The sequence below is a fragment of the Vipera ursinii genome (assembly GCF_947247035.1).
Source record: "Vipera ursinii genome assembly, chromosome: 2".
In the NCBI taxonomy this organism is placed as follows: domain Eukaryota; kingdom Metazoa; phylum Chordata; class Lepidosauria; order Squamata; family Viperidae; genus Vipera; species Vipera ursinii.
The window spans coordinates 18,883,020-18,897,036 of NC_139513.1; the positions used below are offsets into that span (position 1 = coordinate 18,883,020).

The following is a 14,017-nucleotide window of genomic DNA, read 5'->3' on the forward strand; positions in this document are numbered from 1 at the left end:
AAGATAATGACAAACCACGAGATAGTGGTGAACCACTTCCATACTGTTGCCCAGGAAATTACAAAGTCATGCTTGTGATCATCCCCAGATGACCTTCACTCTAAATACTTTATGCTTTTAATAACATTTCTCATCTTTCAGATGGAAGCTTTGTGAGATCCAACTGCTTGTATCAAAGAATGTGGGTCAATAAAAGCTTTTACACAAAATCCTTGGCGGGCCTAGCTTGTTGTAGCAAAAATACCATCGTGCAATTTTCCAAAGCCACATTATGCCATTTTCGGGGTCACCCAGGTCTGCCTTGGCATTTGCTACCACACTGGGAGATAGGAACTAGTTCTTCTCTGCATATTCACCTTGGAGTTTCGTTCTTCCCCTGAGGTAAACGGGGAATGGCATGTTCTCTGAACTTTAAGGTATAACACATGACTGTCCCTCAGGAAACTGTTTTAATCAAGTTTGGTATTCCTAAATCTATAATTTAACTTAGGTAGGCCTTTTTCCTTTACTGCACCTAAACTGCCTTCCATTATCTCATAACAGATCTGATTTCCCAATGGGTTGGGGGGAAAAAACCCCTCCAGTTCTTTTTTGAGAATAAAAAATGTGGTTGTTTTGCATTTATTTTTAAATACTTTTGCATGACTGTCCCTCAGGAAACTGTTTTAATCAAGTTTGGTATTCCTAAATCTATAATTTAACTTAGGTAGGCTTTTTTCCTTTACCGCACCTAAACCACCTTCCATTATCTCATTACAGATCTGATTTCCCAATGGGTTGGGGGAAAAAAACCCCTCCAGTTCTTTTTTGAGAATAAAAAATGTGGTTGTTTTGCATTTATTTTTAAATACTTTTGCACGCTTGGGACAAAATAGGCTTCCAGCCCATTTTCCTTAGGCTGTCATGTTCAAAATGTGACAGATAACACGTGGCAGGAATAAACAACGGGAACCTCCCCAGAGGTTTCACTGGTATATCCGTGCTTCAGACCACAGAATCCATAGCAAAAGATTTTAGAGCATTTGGAGAATAAGGTTTTCCTCTGATAAATTGCAATAAAACAGGGCTTTATTTGGACTGTATAAAGACGTAAATAATTGTAGACAGGGCTTTTTTTCCTCATAGAACGCTCAGAACGGAGTTCCGGCACCTTTTTTGGATGGAACCTTGTAGGGTAGGCAAGGTGACTTGTATGACATGTGTGAGTTCCGGCACCTTTTTCTTTTACAAAAAAAGCACTGATTGTAGATGATCAAAAAGTTAATTTTCAGTACCAGAAATGTGTATCTGCGCATACGTAGTTTTATTTTGTTTTTATTTATGCCACCCAGTTCCAATAGATACTGATCTGCATACCTACAGTACTCAACTTACAGCAGGTCATTCAGTGATCTTTTGAAGTTACAACATTACTTTAAAAAGTGACTTATGACCATTTTTCACACTTATGACTGTTGCAGCATCCTCACGGTCACATGACCAAAATCCAGATATTTGGCAACTGACTCATATTTATGACCTTTGCAGTGGCGTGCGATCATATGATCCCCTTTTACGACCTTCTGGAAAGCAAAGTCAATGGGGAAGCGAGATTCCCTTAACAATCATGTTATTAACTTAACAACTGCAGTGATTCCCTTAGCACTTGCGGCAGGAAAGATCGTAAAATGGGGCAAAACTCACTTAACAAATGTCTCACTTAACAACTTTGGGCTCAATTGTGGTCGTAAATCGAGGACTCCCTGTATTTGGATTGTTGATAAATTTGGTTTGTCACTATTTAAATAATAATAATAATAATAATAATTATTATTATTATTATTATTATTATTATTATTATTATTATTATTATTATTATTATTATTAGAATTAGATTTTCAGTAAGGGAAGGAAAAAAGAAAGGAATTATTGAACAATATCTTTGGAATTTTGTTTTTTAAATCCCATTTATATCCCGCCCTTCTCCGAAGACTCAGGGCGGCTTACAATCTAAGCACAATCAATGTGCTTAGCAATAGCCTTCATTCTATGTATTGTTGTTGTTGTTGTTAGCTGCGAAGTCGTGTCCGACCCATCGCGATCCCATGGACAACGTTCCTCCAGGCCTTCCTGTCCTCTACCATCTTCTGGAGTCCATTTAGGCTCACGCCTACTGCTTCAGTGACTCCATCCAGCCACCTCATTCTCTGTCGTCCCCTTCTTCTATTGCCCTCGATCTTTCCCAGCATTAGGCTCTTCTCCAGTGAGTCCTTCCTTCTCATTAGGTGGCCAAAGTATTTGAGTTTTAGCTTCAGGATCTGGCCTTCTAAAGAGCAGTCAGGATTGATCTCCTCTAGGACTGACCGGTTTGATCGCCTTGCAGTCCAAGGGACTCGCAGGAGTCTTCTCCAGCACCATAGTTCAAAGGCCTCAATTCTTTGGCGCTCAGCCTTTCTATGTATATGCCTGCTTATTAGGGCTTTCGGGGGCCCCCAAGCGGCATTATTACAAAGTCAGCTTATTGCCCCCAACAATCTGGGTCCTCATTTTACCTACCTCGGAAGGATGGAAGGCTGAGTCAACCTTGAGCCTGGTGGGACTCGAACCTGCACTAATTGCAGGCAGCTGGTGTTACTTAAGGAGGCATTAGCCCACTGCTCCACCAAGGTTGTTTCAGGTTGTAATTTCCCCGGTCTTCTTTTCTTTAATATTGCGTCAGCTCTTGATCCACTTATATGGATGTATGTTTTCGTATTAGTTTGAGATTAACATAAACTTTGGTGGCCTTTTCTATATAGGAGGTCCTCGACTTACAACCATACAATCATTTAAGTGACTGTTCAAATTACAACGGCACTGAAAAAAAGTAATGTGCAACCAGTTCTTCCACTGAAAATTGTTGCATCATCGCCAGGGGCATATAATTGCCATTTATGACTTTCCCAGCCGGTTTCCAACAAGCAAAGTCAATGGGAGGAACCCAGATTTACTTAACAACCACGTGATTCACTTAATGACCACAGCAAAAAAAGGTCTCGCTTAACAACCCGCCTCATTTAGTAGCTGAAGTTCTGGCTCCAATTCTGGTAGTAAGTTGAGGACTACTTGCTACTCGCTTCATCCTGACTGAGGGCTCCTTGGAGATAAAGTGGTAAAAATAATGTCCAGAGTGAAGGCCCCCAACCTTTTAGGCACCAGGGACCGGTTCTGTAGGGAGAGGTTTTTTCGCGGACCGGACGGAGTGTGGTTTCGTGTGCTGCCTACAAGCCATGGATGAGGTTTCGCTTGTTTGCGTGGCCCGGTTTCTGGCATGCTGCAGCCCGGTGCTGGTCCACAGGCCAGGGGTTGGGGGACTTCTGGCCTAGAGTGCTGGTGTTTTGGCTTAATGAGAAGTGAAGTACCTCCACTTCTTCTGCTTGGAGTCAGCTTCAAGAGCTTCTGCATGGCTGCTCTAACTAAATAGTGCAACATTTTGCCAGTGAGATCCATTTCAGTCTTGATTCCACATGGGTGTTCTGTACCAGCCTGCTACCGGCCCTGCAGAAAAGGCAGGGACAACCCCTCCACAAACGGCAAGAGGCTGGAATACGCTTGCCAAATTTATTGCAACAAAAACAAACAAGACACGAACCAAGAAACAGAAGCTTAAAGAAACATGAACCATCCGAGCGGTTGCCTTCAGCAAACCAGCCCTCCCAGACATTCCCCTTATATAGAGTTCAGGGCGTGGCTTCTCTCTGCCTCCTTCCGAGAAGCCCCATTGCCTTCCTCTGTTTACTCCTAATTGACTGCCTCCTGCGTCAGGCGTCCTTGAACAGGGCCAGCTGTGGGTCATCTTCATCCACGCTGTCAGGCTCACACAGCTGGGTCTTCGTGGTGACCAAGTGGGAGGGGCCTGGCTGAGGGCTCTCATCAGCAAGATCTTCAACCCCCTCAGCAAGGTCTTCAACACCCCCCTCCTCCTCTGAGTCATCCGACCCAACTGCCGAACCCACAGGCTGACCCTGAATCACAACAATGGGCGGGATCTAGGGTGTGAGTATCTTGCCATGTTATCTGGGATTCATTCTGGCTTGTGACTTCTGAGAAAGTGGGCCGAGTGCCCTCTAGGATGACCTTTGCCCCCTGCCTCCTTATTTCATCTGATTCCTCTGGGTTGTTGGAGGGGGTGATTGCCTCAGACTTGCATACTGGTAGTCCTTGACTTATGACCACAACTGAGCCCAACATCTCTGTTGCTACATGAGACAGTTGTTAAGTGAGCTTTGCCCCATTTTACGACCTTTCTAGCCACAGTTGTTAAGTGAATCATTGCAGTTGTTAAGGGAATCTGGCTTCTCCCGTTGACTTTCTCAAAAGGGGATCACGTGACCCCGGGACACTGTGACTGTCATAAATAGGAGTCAGTTGCCAAGCGTCTGAATTTTGATCCCATGACCGTGGGGAATGGGATCAATTGGGAATGGGAACGGTCATAAGTGTGAAAAACGGTCATAAGTCGCATTTTTCAGTTGTGTTGAATGGTCACTGAACAAACTGTTGTAAGTCGAGGGTTACCTGTATGGAATTGGAACGGCATTGGTATGTTACTGGATGAGACTTTAATGGAGAAAGTTCTCTCATCTTGATCTTTTTATAATTCTTGGTGGTTTTCAGTACCGCCAACTATGGTATCTTCCCGGCCTTTCTGCAGGACCTGGGAATTGGTGGCACTATTTCAGGTTGTTTCTGGACTGACCAGGCTGAGGTCACTGAAAGAATCTTCTCTTTGTGTGCATTTCTTCACAGACTCTTCCATGGATCCATAACTCAGTTTGGGTTCTGTTGAAGGCGTCCTCAAGAATCTCTAACTTTGGCATTCTTCTGTGGTAGGAAAATATGGAGGCTGCGGAGGTTGCTCAGCCTTCCCTTTAGCCCAGGGGTGTCAAACTCAATTTCATTGAGGGCCATATCAGCATTGTGGTTGCCCTCGGGGGGGGGGGCAGGGTGGACGCGGCGTACTGAGTGGGCGCAGCTGGAGTGCATATGGGTGGGCATGGCCAGCTCTACATCGTTCGCATCAAGGGTGCCTATGGGGGCCTGGGCAGGAGTGGGACAGATCTGAGGGTCTCTGGCAGGAGGAGGGTCTCTGGGCCAGGGCCAAGGCAGTGGGGGCTGTTCCCTCACTGTTTCCAGGATGGCTTTGAGGGCCACATGAAACCACTTCGCGGGCCGGATCTGGCCCCCGGGCCTTGTGTTTGACATGTCTGCTTTAGCCCCTCATCTTCTCATCATCTGGAACCATAGTTTGGGAAAAGTTCAGGAGCTGCCTCCCGTAGCCATCGGTGCCTGTTGCTTGTCAAGTCTTGTGTTGATCGATGACGAAAAGAACTCCTGTCTCCACCCATAGGTGTTGCTGTTCCTTGAAAGGGAAGGGGCGGAGCTAAGAGAAGTCCTTATTAATCCCAACATCCTGGCCAGAGCCATGCCATAGAGCTCGAGGTCTCTCCAAGCAAATCGTCCAGAAGAGGGAGTTGCCGATAGAGGTGTGAGCAGGTAAGACTACTGGGATGACTTCGTGTTTATCTTGGGTCTCCCTGTTTTAATTCCTGGAATATATTGTCTTCACCACTGGAGACATCTGAGAGATGCAGATCTTTCATGTAACAGCATGTCAGTGCAACAGCTGTTAGTGTGGGCAGTGCTTCCAAGAAATTATAGGCTTTGTCCTGGAAGGTTACTCTGTATTCCCAGCATGCTCGGTGTGAATTGTTTATATTGGAATGAGTCCTGGTGTTAATGTAAATACATAATGTGGATGTCGGTGGAGATTCTCAGTCATCCAAGTCATGGTTGCCCCAAAGGTGCTTTAAAAAAATCTTTTTTATTAGAATTGTCCTTAAAGCAAGGAATCCAGAACAATATCAGACCGATCAAACACTCCTATATTTTTCTATTAATTTAATTAAAAAGAAAACTTCAAAGCTTGCAAATATTGCCAAAGCTCATCAAACTAGACAGGAGTGTCCCAGTTGAGGTTTCAAAAAAAAAAAGTCAAAATGGCATCTGCAACCATATAATCAAAGTTTTGCCTCCCCACTTTTTTGTGAGGATAGGACTTTATTCATGTGATTCTGGCCATTAGCTTGACTTGTATGACAGCATCCTCTGCAGATATTCTCCTGCAACTGTGAGTTTCAAATTTTGGACAGATTCCTTCCTGCATATTCGTTTGTTTTCAAGTATTTTTTTTAAAATCCCATTTATATCCCGCCCTTCTCCGAAGACTCAGGGCGGCTTACAATTTAAGCACAAATCAATGTGCTTAGCAATAACCTTCATTCTATGTATATGTCTGCTTATTAGGGCTTTCGGGGGGCCCCAAGCGGCATTTTTACAAAGTCACCTTATTGCCCCCAACAATCTGGGTCCTCATTTTACCTACCTCGGAAGGATGGAAGGCTGAGTCAACCTTGAGCCTGGTGGGACTCGAACCTGCACTAATTGCAGGCAGCTGGTGTTACTTAAGGCAGCGTTTCCCTACCTTAGGAACTTGAAGATGCGTGGACTTCAACTCCCAGAATTCCCCAGCCAGGAATTCCTGGCTGGGGAATTCTGGGAGTTGAAGTCCACGCATCTTCAAGTTCCTAAGGTAGGGAAACACTGACTTAAGGAGGCATTAGCCTACTGTTCCACCAAGGCTCTGTAACACAGATTCCCCTTTCTGGCTAACAGAGTAGAGACTAGCAAGTGTGCACAAAGCATCATAAATGTCTATGGAGTTTCTCAGTTATCCAGGTGACAATTATCCCAAAGGTGCTTTTTCAAAAGGCAACTGGGCTTTCCCTGTTTTTCTCTGAAGACGTTTTGCTTCTCATCCAAGAAGCTTCTTCAACTGACTTTGTAATAATGCCGCTTGGGGTGTGTGTGAAAGCCCTAATAAGCAGGCATATACATAGAATGAAGGCTACTGCTAAGCTTGTAAGCCGCCCTGAGTCTTCGGAGAAGGGCGGGATATAAATGGAATTTAAAAAAAAAACAACGAAAGTCCAGTTTCCTTTTGAAAAAGCAACTTTGGGGGCAAAGCATTGTAGTGACGTTATATGTTGCATTCAGGAAGCCATATGTTTGGTTTCTGGTTTCTGTCACCATCAAGCAGAGTTGGGAAATTTGCACCAAATCCCAGAAAAAAGAATCAGTAGATGGCAAAAGACCAACTAGTGATCTGTCTCCATATTAAACATGTTGTAATTGTTTGAGAAAGCTAGCAATATTTGTTCAGGGAACATTTTGTGATAGGCTTTGATCCACACGGATGCCTGAATCTTGCAAGATTGAATGTGCTTCTTCTTTCCTCCCTTTATCTTGGTGTTGAACAAAGGACGGGCTTGTCAGATGTTTCCTCAAATTACTTTCTTGGCTAGCTCAAATCCCTCTTATCGCATTGTTGCCTTGATAGCAGCTCTTCGTTCCCTCTGTCCTACAGCTATACTTAACGGAACTGATCATCGAGACCCCCCCCTTTAATAAAAGGTTCTGGTATAGGAACCCTCCTGTTCAACATCTATATGAAGCCGCTGGGTGAAATCATTCGTGGTTTTGGGGTGAGGTATCACCAATATGCGGATGATACCCAGTTGTTCATCTCCACCCCAAACCAACCCAGTGATGCCCTCGATGTGATGTCCCGTTGCCTGGAAGCGGTACAGATTTGGATGGGAAAGAACAGGCTCCGACTCAACCCGGCCAAAACTGAGTGGCTTTACGTACCGACATCTCGTTTAGTTCAAGAGGTTCCATCTATGATTATAAGAGGAGAGATGTTACCTCCCGTTGATAGAGCACGCAACCTGGAAGTCCTCCTGGATTCACGACTCAGTTTTGAAGATCATATTGGAGTCGTGGCTAGGGGGGTATTTGCCCAGATTTGCCTGGTACACCAGTTGCGCCCCTTTCTAGACCGAGATGCCCTACGTACAGTCACCCACGCACTTGTTACCTCCCGTATAGACTACTGTAATGCTCTCTACATGGGGCTGCCCTTGAAGACCACCCGGAGGCTTCAACTGGTGCAGAGTGCAGCTGCACGGGTAGTGATGGGAGCACCCCGATACTCCCATATTACACCCCTCCTGCATGAGCTGCATTGGCTACCGGTTGCCCTCCGGGTGAGATTTAAGGTGCTGGTTCTTACCTTTAAAGCTCTACATGGCTTAGGCCCAGGATACTTGCAGGACCATCTGCTGCCGGGAACGAATTCCCATCGCCCAGTACGCTCACACAGAGAAGGCCTCCTCAGGGTGCCGTCGGCTAGACAATGTCGGCTGGCGACCCCCAGGGGGAGGGCCTTCTCTGTGGGAGCGCCAGCCCTGTGGAACCAACTCCCCCCTGAGCTTCAGATGGCCCCAGATCTCCAGTCCTTTCGCCGCGGCCTCAAAACACTCCTTTTCCACCTGGCTGACCTAGACTGACAGGGATTTTAATTATATTTACAATTCTAACTTTATTCTTTAATTTATTTTAATTTATTTCAAATTTTATTTTTTAATTTACTGTACAGAGACCTTTAAGCTTTGATGTTGTTAGCCGCCCTGAGTCCCTCGGGAGATAGGGCGGGATATAAATCCCATTAATAAATAAATAAATAAATACTTAATAGGAGAGGAGGGTCCCACGGTTTGGCAGGTCCAAATCTTCCCTCATCCTCCTCAGCTGTAGATTACGGCAGTCATAATCCAATATACTTAGAAGTCACAAAACAAGAAAGACTGAGTTAGAGTTGAGATACTCACTTGGTACATTTTTATTTATTTATTTATTATTTAAATTTATATACCGCCCTATTCCCATAGGACTCAGGGCAGTTTACAGGGAAAATGAAAAAAAACATAGCATACAAAAATTAAAATCAGTTAAAACTATTAATTAAATTCCAGTCCCTGAAATTAAAACTAAAACCCAATTAAATTAAATTAAATTAAAACCCCTCAGTCTGGGCCAAACAGCTCGAAGAGCCAAGTTTTCAAGTCCCGGCGAAATGAGCGAAGGTCGGGGGCAGTCCTGAGTTCCGTGGGAAGTTGGTTCCATAGGGCCGGCGCGCCCACAGAGAACGCCCTTCCCCTGGGAATAACCTGCCGGCATTCCTTAACCGGCGGTACCCTGAGAAGGTCCTCCCTGTGGGAGCGCACAGGACGATGGGAAGTTGATGCCGGCAGCAGGTGTTCCCTTAGATCAGACATGTCAAACACAAGGCCCGGGGGCCAGATCCGGTCCGCGAAGTGGTTTCACACAGCCCACGAAGCCATCCTGGAAACAGTGAGGGAATGGCCCCCACTGCCTTGGCCCTGGCCCAGAGACCCTCCTCCTGCCAGAGACCCTCAGATCTGTCCCACTCCTGCCCAGGCCCCCATAGGCACCCTTGATGCGAATGATGTAGAGCTGGCCACGCCCGCCCAGTAGGCCATACGCACTCTAGCCACGCCCACCCAGTAGGCCACGCCCACCCAGGCCATACCCACCCGGCCCCCTGAGGGCAACCGCAATGCTGATGCGGCCCTCAATGAAATTGAGTTTATTATTATTATTATTTATTCAATTTGTATACCGCCCTTCTCCCGAAGGACTCAGGGCGGTTAACAGGGCATATATAAATAACAATACAAAAATTAAAAAGAAATTAAACAAATGCCCAATTAAAAATTACAATAACAATAAAAACAGTAAAAACCCATTAAAAACCCTAATGTTCCCCATCAGGCCAGACCAGCTAGTTCAAATAAGTGGGTCTTCAGCCCGCGCCGGAAGGAGCGAAGGTCCGATGCCATCTGGAGCTCAACCGGCAGTTGGTTCCATAACGCCGGAGCGTTTGACACCCCTGCCTTAGATAATCTGGACCCAAGCCATTTAGGGCTTTATAGGTCATCACCAGCACCTTGAATCTTACCCGGAGGGCAACCGGAAGCCAATGCAGCTCACGGAGAAGAGGTGTTACACGGGAGAATCGGGAAACTCCCATCACAACTCGCGCGGCTGCATTCTACACCAGTTGAAGCCTCCGAGTGGTCCTCAAGGGCAGCCCCATGTAGAGAGCGTTGCAGTAATCTAGCCGGGAGGTCACGAGCGCATGGGTGACTGTGCGTAGGGCATCTTATGTAGAGGTAGTCTTCAGCTTACAACAGTTCATTTAGTGACCATTCAAAACTACGACAGCAGTGGAAAAAGGTGGCTTATGACCACTTTTCACACTTGTGCCCGATGTGGGCATCCCCATTGTCAAGTGGTTAAAATTCAGGCAGTTGGCAACTGACTCATATGTTGTGATTCAGGGTCAGCCTGTGGGTTCGGCAGTTGGGTCAGATGAATCAGAGGAGGAGGGGGGTGTTGAAGACCTTGCTGAGGGGGTTGAAGATCTTGCGGATGATAGCCCTCAGGCAGGCCCCTCCCAATTGGTCACCATGGAGACCCAGCTGTGTGAGCCTGACAGTGTGGATGAAGATGACCCACAGCTGGCCCTGTTCAAGGACGCCCGACGCAGGAGGCAGTCAAGTAGGAGTAAACAGAGGAAGGCTGTGGGGCTTCTCGGAAGGAGGCAGAGAGAGGCCACGCCCTGAACTCTTTATAAAGGGAATGTTTGGGGAGGGCTGGTTTGCTGAAAGCAACCGCTCAGATAGTGTTTCAAAGCTCCTGAATCTTGGTTCGAGTCTTGTTTGTTTTTTGTAGTAATAAATTTGGCAGACGTCATTCCAGCCTCTTGCCGTTTGTAAAGGGGTTGCCTTTTCTGCAGGGCCGGTAGCAGGCTGGTACAGAACATCATATTTATGACCTTTGCAGTGTCCCGGGGTCATTGGATCCCCTTTTGCAACCTTCTGACAAGCAGAGTCAAAGGGGGAAGCCAGATTCACTTAACAACCGTGTTTACTAATTGAGCAGCTTCAGTGATTCACTTAACAAGGGTGGCAAGGGTGGTCGTAAAATGCGGCAGAACCCACTTAACAAATGTCTCCCTTAGCAACAGAAATGTAGGGCTCAATTGGGGTCGTTAGCTGAGGACTGCCTGCCCTCTCTCTATTTCTCTCTAACTAACCCATTCTATAGGATTGCTGTGAAGGTCAGTTGAAATGAAACGAACCTTTATTGTCAAAGTACAACTATGTGTACATTGAGATTAGCTGAGCCTCCCTTTGTGCTCCCACCCCCCAACACACAGTGACAACAAGCCCTCCATTTTACTACACCATGTGAACCAACTACACCACACACCGGCCTCACAAGTCAATTCTGCATAAAATTCACAAAAGTTATTTCTCATTCAAAAGCCTAACAGCCCACGGATAGAAGCTGTTCTTCAGCCTGTTGGTGCAGCTGGCTATACTCCTATATCTCGTACCCCAAGGGTGCCAAACTCAATTTCATTGAGGGCCGCATCAGCATTGCGATTACCCTCAGGGGGCCGGGTGGGCGTGGCCTACTGGGTGGGCGTGGCTAAAGTGCGTAAGGCCTACTAGGTGGACATGGCCAGCTCTACATCAATTGTATCAAGGGTGCCTATGGGGGCCTGGGCAGGAGTGGGACAAATCTGAGGGTATCTGGCAGAAGGAGGGTCTCTGGGCCAGGGCCAAGGCAGTGGGGGCTGTTCCCTCACTGTTTCCAGGATGGCTTTGCGGGCCACATGAAACCACTTCGCGGGCCGGATCTGGCCCCCGGGCCTTGTGTTTGACATGTCTGTCCTACCCGATGGTAGGAGAGTAAAGAGATACCGTCCAGGGTGTGAGTCGTCCCTGAGAATTTTCCTCACTCTTCCAAGGCAGCGAGCCCTGGCGAGGTCATCCAGCGGTGTCAGGGGACAGCCCACAATGTCTTGTGCTGTGCTCACCACCCTCTCTAATGCCTTCCTATCCGCGGCTGTCAGACCAGCATACCAAACCACAATACCATACGAGAGGACGCTCTCTATAGTAGACTGGTAAAAGAGGGTCATTAGCCGTTGTTCTACCCTGTTCTTCCACAAGACCCTAAGAAAGTGAAGCCTCTGTTGGGCCTTTCTGGCCACCTGGGTTGTGTTAACTTTCCAGGTCAGATCTTCGCAGAGGTAGACTCCCAGAAATTTAAAGGAGGAAACTCTCTCCACACAGTCCTCCCCGATGTAAAATGGGGCAGGTTCCTCCTTTTTCTAGCATCATCTCTTTCGTCTTGCCGATGTTCAGGTGCAAGTTGTTGTTACTACACCATATGGATAGTTTTTGCAACTCCGCCCTGTATGCTGTCTCATCCCCACCATCTAGTTTTAAGAGCCTTAAAATCTACGGAGAATTTTTCTGGGGAGGAACAAGATAGTGAGAAAAGATAGGCAAAGCTTGGTTGAAATTTCAGGTTATTGAATCTGGATTATTACCTGACATTTCCTCCAAAGTCAGCCCACGGAGACTTGCTTAACTATGGTTTATTGAATAAGTATGACACATATTGTGTCAAGTCATTTTCTCACCCGGCGTTTTATTAAATAAAACCACAATGTTGTGCTTAGGCATAAAGCATGATTTATGAAGTTTCTTGCACAAGCCCAATATACTGGTCCAAAGCTAAGCAAACCTCAATGCAGCATAGCGTGTGTGAACCTAGCATGTGTCTATCTAAATAGATCTGCAACATGTGTTCATACAAAGTTGCAGAAAGGGAAATAAGGTAAAGGTAAAGGTTCCCCTGTACATGCGTGCTAGTCGCTTCTGACTCTAGGGGCCAGTGCTCATCTCCGTTTCAAAGCCGAAGAGCCAGCGCTTGTCCGAGGACGTCTCCGTGGTCATGTGGCCGGCATGACTAGATGCCAAAGGCGCACGGAACGCTGTTACCTTCCCACTGTAGTGGTCCCTATTTTTCTACTTGCATTTTTACGTGCTTTCCAACTGCTAGGTTGGCAGAAGCTGGGACGAGTAACAAGTGCTCACTCTGTTACGCAGCACTTGGGATTCGACCCGCCAAACTGCCGACCTTCTGATCGACAAGCTCAGCGTCCTAACCCACTGAGCCACCAGGTCCCTTTTTCTAAGGAAATACTGGCTAGTTAATAAGCTTATGCAGTGGGTCAGTCTTCTGAGTCCTAGTAACCTGCAATCTCCTCTGTATATATTTCCAAGAGGGCAGAAATACTTTAGATCAGACATGTCAAACACAAGGCCCGTGGGCCAGATGCGGCCCGACATGTGGTTCCATCCGGCCTGGGGACCTGCTTTGAAAAGAGCGAAGGACTGGCCCGCTGCACCTTGGCCCGGCCCAGGCCGACCGGGTGCTGATCTACAACCTGGTTGCATCCATCAAAGCCAGAACGCGCTCAGCGTTAAATCCATGGCGCAGCCCCACCTCACCCCCCTGCGTACGCATGCAAGCAGAATCCAGTATCCCTGCTGGCTGTCTTGTCACGCATGCTGACTTCACCCAGGATGCCGGCGCTGGCCGTCTGCTGTGCACACACTCGGGGTGGGGCAGAGGTGGCAAGGCATCCTAGCCACACTCACCCGGCCCCCGGAGGGCAACCACAATGCTGATGTGGCCCTCAATGAAATTGAGTTTGACACCCCTGCTTTAGATCAATAACTGTAGCTTTCTTTTGGGGTACATTGACATAGGTGGATCTGACTGGGTACTTAACTTGGGTTTTACAAGCATCCGTTTAGTTATTTTTTTTAAAAAAAATAACTTTATTAATTTTTTTCAAGGTTAAAATACCAAGAGAATTATCAAAGAAGGAAATAGTAAAGAGGATGTGGTAGAGAGAAAAATAGGAAATAGAGATGCAAGAAAATTTAAAAAATGTAGAAAGGTACACAAAAAAAGAATGACTTCTGATTTCTTTTACAGCAGATGGAAATGAAACTTAAGTTCAATTCTTACTCTAAAATTACAGGTAGTTTTTCTTCTTTTTGTGACCCTGTAATCCCCTTGTATTGGGATGGAGTCGTAACGACTGAATGGAGCTAAACGTTTACTGGCTGGATGCCCTTCCTGACATCCATGTGGAGTTAGCAGCAGACATTTTTTCTCTTTGCGCCCTAATAGAGAAACATTT

General features: G+C 46.5%; 1 protein-coding gene across 3 annotated transcripts in view; it reads left to right on the plus strand.

Annotated features, from left to right (window-relative positions):
* PPT2 (palmitoyl-protein thioesterase 2) overlaps window positions 1-14,017 on the plus strand; it is a 68,981-nt gene that overhangs the window by 24,953 nt on the left and 30,011 nt on the right. For all 3 annotated transcript variants that reach the window (XM_083355678.1, XM_083355680.1, XM_083355679.1), the window contains exon 2: window positions 5,369-5,514. The gene's annotated coding sequence lies outside the window, so the exon portion shown is untranslated. The remainder of the gene's footprint in view (window positions 1-5,368; window positions 5,515-14,017) is intronic.